Source organism: Pantherophis guttatus, chromosome 15, assembly GCF_059756535.1.
Source record: "Pantherophis guttatus breed Tessera chromosome 15, ASM5975653v1, whole genome shotgun sequence".
Lineage (NCBI taxonomy): Eukaryota > Metazoa > Chordata > Lepidosauria > Squamata > Colubridae > Pantherophis > Pantherophis guttatus.
The window spans coordinates 20,061,002-20,067,001 of record NC_142077.1 but is presented as its reverse complement, the minus strand read 5'-3'; the positions used below and the strand labels follow the sequence as shown (position 1 = coordinate 20,067,001).

At 49.9% G+C, this 6,000-nt stretch overlaps 1 long non-coding RNA gene across 1 annotated transcript in view; it reads left to right on the top strand.

Annotated features, from left to right (window-relative positions):
• The first annotated feature begins 1,850 nt into the window (after positions 1-1,850).
• Positions 1,851-6,000, top strand: part of LOC148112057 (uncharacterized) — a 152,573-nt gene continuing 148,423 nt past the window's right edge. The window contains exon 1 of the long non-coding RNA XR_015730041.1: positions 1,851-1,936. This is a non-coding gene — a long non-coding RNA (uncharacterized LOC148112057). The remainder of the gene's footprint in view (positions 1,937-6,000) is intronic.

Sequence of the window (6,000 nt, the reverse complement as noted above, 5' to 3'; positions counted from 1 at the left end):
CTACTCTACTCTACTCTACTCTCCCCAGAGAAAAAAGAGATTTTAAGCTTTATTATTAATTCAAGAGAATTAAACAAAACCATAAAGGCACAGCCTAAAAAGCATCCATCTCAAGCAAGATGACCCCCAATCTCCCCTAAACTGCCAGGATCTGCTTAAGGACAACAACCGAGAGACCTGAAGGGCGGCCAATTTCCAGAGGACCCAGCGCCAAGCTCCATCCAGAGGCTCCCAGGTCAAAGGCAACTTTGGGGCTTCCAACCCAGGCTGGACTCAGGACCTCCTACCTGTTTCCAGGGCACCTCGACTGGGGGAGCCCAGCCTGGCTGCATGGGGACCCTGGTTATTGCCTGGGAAACTATGGAGAGGAGCTGATGCTTATTTCAACGATCTTGGGGTTCTCTCTTCTCCCTCACCCCAATTTCAAGTAGAAGGGAAAGACAAGCAGGTTAGCTCAGAAGGAACTCTAAACTTCTGGAATCTCCTGAGTGTGCAGAAGAAATCAAAATCTCTCATTCAACCCCCTGAACTAAGGATGGTCTTGCACAGTTGTTACTTCAGGGGCCAATCTGGGTTCTGGGGGGAGGAAATTCCAAAGAGCCACAGAGGGTGTTGGGGTCTATTGGAGGGAATGGGGAGCTCTGCAGGGGCCACAGATGCCCCCCTTAAAGAATGCCCCCTCCCCCACCCCTGGACCTCTTTCCATCTGTTGGGCACTTTCAGGGAAAGAGATTTTCCAGCTCTGGACCAAAAAGATTTTGAAATCTGATCTTCCCTCCAATTCTTCTACCGGACAGCATCTCTCCTTCCCAGCTGCCCCAAACCTCCCACCTCAAAATCTCAAAATCTCAAAGGGAAACTGAGGGAAGCCAGTTGGTTCTATAAAAGAAAAGAAATGGGCTAGAACTAGAGGATCCAGGATAGAGAGGAGAGGGAGGGGAGATGGTGGGTTGTGAGGGAGCTGAGTGATCCACTTGATCCCTTTGACCTTGGACAGAGAGATCCAAAGATGATCTCCAGTGCCTGCAAGAAACTCCTGCAGTCTTCCCAGTTCAAGGACATAAAAGCAGTTAAGCCTCCCTTCCCTGTATTTTCTCTTCCCTCCTTCCTCCTCTCTCTCTCTTTCTCCCTCCCTCCCTCCCTCCCTCCCTCTCTTCCCCCCTCCCCAAGTCATTCAGCTCCTCTTTCCAAGGCCTTTCACTCCCCGTTTTTCCTTTTCCTTCCACAGACTTTGTCTGGGACTCTCTGGATGTCTCTTCCAGCTTCTGACTCTCCATCTTGAAAGACCCACAGTTTCTGGGAGGGGGGGTCTCTGAGGGGACACCCCCCCACATCTCTCCACAGCTGGATACAAGATTGTGATGTCACACAAAAGGTCCTGAAACCTCTCCTGGGCTGATTGTGGACTGGGCTACGTGGGGTCATCCATCAGGGCTCCCTCTGAGGGTCTGCCCAGCGTTTGAGGGGAAGCAACACAGAAAGAGCCCACCCCCCCAATGGAAGGAGCTGAGGAAGATCCTGGGAAGGAAGCAGATCTGAAAAGGGGATCCAGCAGGTCTCTGGTCACCTACTAGACATTTAAAATTAAATTCAACAGCCACAGAGGTCCCAGTTCATCTTTCCTTGCCCACAATGACTTCTCCTCCACCTTTGGCCCTTTGCCTTTTTCAGCAGGAAGCCTCACTTCTGGAGAAAGCCCTGAGATGCCCTCACCCAGCCTGTGTTTCCTAAAAATGCTCCGGTAGCCCCAGAAGCCTTCGTGGAAAGAAGCTTCGACAGAGACTGGCCCTCTGCTTTTAAGCACCCCAAGTCTGGGTTACCTTTTGACTTTCCCTCTTTGCAACCACATCAGGTGGCAGAGACCTTGGGGGACGCCTGTCGAACTCTGGTTGCCCATCCCCATCTGAAAGGCAGAGGAATTGGAGGATGGAAGCAGGTAACACTAAGGAGACCTCAGCTGTTCCTTGACCTCTCTTCTGACCAAACTTTGGGGGGAAAACTGGGAATAGCTACACATTTTATTCTTTGGACTTTAATTGACCGATTGCATTTTCCATTATTGTCACTATTCCTCCATTCCTTTAAATTATAATTTGCCCTCCCTGTTCAACAATTGTCCTAAAGGATCATTGAGATTATAAGAACTGGAAGACAAACACATGTACAATATTATGTCCTGTTCTGGGATATACGGTAGGTTCTCTCGAAACCAATATTCCTGCGTGCTGCATTGGAGGATGGAGGCAGAAAGCAGGTCAGGCTGGGAGAAGTCCTCTCAATTCTGGAAACCTGCAGAGACCCGGCTGACTCCTTGCACACGGACTGCCCCCCCCCAAACCCCACGTCCTCAGGACGGTCTGGTAGACAGGAGAGAGGTGGGGTCCTCCCCCTCCCCCTCTGTTGAGAGGGGGCTGTTCCGTTTTAACGTAGATGGCCTCTTTGACCCTCTTTCCAACCAGGGATCTCCTCTGTCCAGAGGGTGGACTTTGCTCTCTCCGAAGACAGCAACAGGGTCCTTTCCCCAGTTCCAAGGAGGTCCCCCCCCCATTTGCCCTCTGATTCAGGGGACCCTGAGGGTGCAGTTGAACCCCCAGGTGGCCTCAAGGCCTCTCAGAGAGCCCACGGCTGACCTTCACAATGCTAACCACCAAACGGCTGCAAGGAGGAGAGATCCTTCCATTCCCCACCATTCAGTCAGAATCGAAGAAGCTTCTTCGATTAGAAGCGAAATGTATTCAAGGGGGAAAAAAAACAAAAAATTCCAGCTCTCTTTTGAAAAGCACCTTTGGGATGTGCGCTGAAGATGCCCCAAAGAGGGATGGTGCTTTGCGGATTCTCCGCCCCTCAACCCCAAATGTGAAGGAACCCTCCCTCTTTCTGTGGGTCAGGAAGACATTTTGCCAGTTTTCCTCCAAGGGAAATTTGCATATTCCAGCCGTGGAACAAGAAGCGCTCTTAAAAGAAAAGGCTCCTTTTGATTATTTTTTATTCAGATTATCATGGCATAAAACAGAAAAGAAAGGTAGTAAAGAAAGGGGAAAGGGAAAGGCAGCTAGAAGAAGGACAGAATGAGAAAGGAAAGGAAAGGAAAGGAAAGGAAGAGAGAAGAAGGACAGAATGGGAAAGGAAAGGAAAGGAAAGGAAAGGAAAGGAAGAGAGAAGAAGGACAGAATGGGAAAGGAAAGGAAAGGAGGGGAGGGGAAGGGCTCAGAAACCAACGGCTGAAGGTCCGGGGACCCCTTTGGCTCAGGCAGGGGGATTCCGGGCCAAGCGAAGGAGGCGCAGAAAGGCTGCAGAGCCCAGAATGGGGCTTCAGGCGAGGCGAGGCCGGAGAAACGCCGGAGGGGCGGAGAAAGGCCGGCCTTTGCCCAGGAACCGAGGCTCTGGAGCCCGTGGCCGAAGGGAAGGAGCCAGAAGCTCGACGGGCCCCGCAGCCCCACAGGCGGAATCGGAGGGGCTGCATTGGGGGGACGGAGGATTTTCCTGGAACTTCGGAATAGGGAGCGCCCAGAAAAGCGTAAGGACCAATGAGAATTCTCCCTTCTTCAGCGTCATCGGTCTCCGGGCAGAGTCTCCCCTGACTTCACCTGATGGAAGAGACTTCGGCGCAGAGAGAGAAGCGGAGAAAGGGGGAGGGAGGGGGTGAAGAAAGGGGGAGGGGTTCAGGTGAAGCCAGAAAGGACTCTGCCCGGAGACCGATGGCGCTCAAGCAGGGAGAATTCTCATTGGTGCAGCCGCTGGTTCTGGCCCTTCCCACCTCCAAAGTCCGAGATCGACGCTTCCTCCCCCCAGTTCAGACCCCCGATCCCTCCTCTGGGGCTGGAAGCATCTGGCCAGGACACGCACACACACACACATACACACGTACACCTTTCATTTCACCGATGAAGATTTCTGCCTAGGACGTGCCCAGAAAAGCGTAAGGACCAATGGGAATTCTCCCTTCTGCAGCGTCATCGGTCTCCGGGCAGAGTCTCCCTTGACTTCACCTGATGGAGGGGAGACTTCGGCGCAGAGAGAGAAGCGGAGGAAGGGGGAGGGGGATATTTTCAGTTTTGGGGGGCAGCAGCTGAAGGGGGCTTCATGCCAGCCCTGGAGGGGACGGTGGACTTCCTTTTGCCCCCCTCTCCCGCCCATCAGGCATGGAGTGGGGCCGCAGTGGATGACTGAAGGGGAGGCGAAGCCCCACAGTCAGCGAGGCCTTGGGGGTCTCTGAGAGGGCTGCCTGGGGAATCTTTGGGCGCCTTCTCTCTCTCTCTCTCTTTCACACACACACACACACACACACACACACACACACACACACACACACGTACACGTTTCATTTCACAGATGAAGATTTCTGCCTACGACGTGCCCACCTGTGATGTCAGAGCCCCTCTCCCTCCCAGCCAATCCCAAGGAGGGCCCCTCCCTCAGAGGAGAGCTTTCTGACAGCACCTGAGCTGCCCAGAACCCCCAAGTTCCTTTATTAGAGAAGTCATATTGGCACATCTGGGAAAACCGGAATCTGAATTCCTGCATTTTCCCAACCCCTATACTAAACTCAATCCCTGCCCCTGTCCACTGTCAAGCCCTCACCTGTACCAATCAGGGTCCTGATCCCCAAGTCACCCAGAGTTCAGGAACGCTTGCCCAGGTGTCAGCAAGTGTCCTCGGTCCCACGGGAAAGGAACGTTGTGGTGACTATTCTCTGGCTTCACCCCCTTTCTCCCTCCCCTGATTCCCATCGCAGGCCTCTCCGCTGAGCCAGCCCTGAAGATTCAAAATGGATCCAGGCTGATAGCCTGGATGATGCCACAGGACGCCTCTCGTCTTTCTGGTGCAGAGCTAGTTCATCCTTCTGGTGCACCCTGGAGAAGCTCATGAGCACAAACTAAATGGACTAGCACTCCTCGGTGGTGAAACAAATAGTATGTACTAACACTGTAGTCTCCAGGCTAATTATACCTTTCCCATCTGCTAAATAAACAAATAATTTAGCACTTTAGACATGTGCCTTAGAATCCTTTCCTAGTCCTGGTAAGGCATTAATATCCAGACTGAATAACAAGGGTTGCAATATTTTGATTGATTGATTGATTGATTAGCCCTTGGGCCATATCAAAGTGCAGAGTTCCAGAAACAAGTCATTACAAAAGTTTGGTAAAACAATTTAAATGAAATTGGAATAACACACGATTTAAAATGAAATTAGAATAAAATACGATCTAAAATGAAATCGGAATAAAATACAATCATTTGAGATACAAATTAAATATGATTAAAATTATATTATAATGTCACTCCTGCATCTACCCAGTCTTAAAACTACTATTAAAATTACATTATTAGATCAAATGATCTACAATCTACCACATTCTGCTGCACCAACTTTGTCCTTTTTTCCATCAACTTTACCGCAAATTTGGCAATCCATTTCACCAGCTGCAAGTTAGAACCTAACAGACAATGTTGCAAGAAGCGCTCTTTAGACTTAGGGGTGCTGGCATAAAAGATCCTGCCCAGCTGATGTTCCCTCAAATCTGAGTATAGGGGGCAATCAAAAATTACTCTTACAGGGATACCCTTATACCTACCCCAAAGCATGTTTGTTTGAAGTTGGTCTAATCTCAATTTGGTAAAAAATCTTCTTATGACGGGAAATAAAGGCACAGTTAAATATTTTTCTATTTTAAAAATTTGTTTATTGGCTGATAACCAGGGGCAAACTTTTACTGCTGTCACCTGTGCAATATCCGATTGGGCACTAATGTCCTTAAATCTCTGTGCAATCCAATTTCGGATCTGCCTGTGATCATACCGCTGCCAATTTAAAGGAATACCAGAGCTAGATACCTGCTTCAGAACTCTTGATAAACAGTTATTTTTATTACTTGAGATAATCTGCTCCATTAACGCTAATTTTGGTAACCTCCCTTCCTCCATCTCGATTATTCTCAACCAATAATAAACGGTCTTCAACAAGGCCCTAGTGCCAATCGCATGGACTCCCGTTTC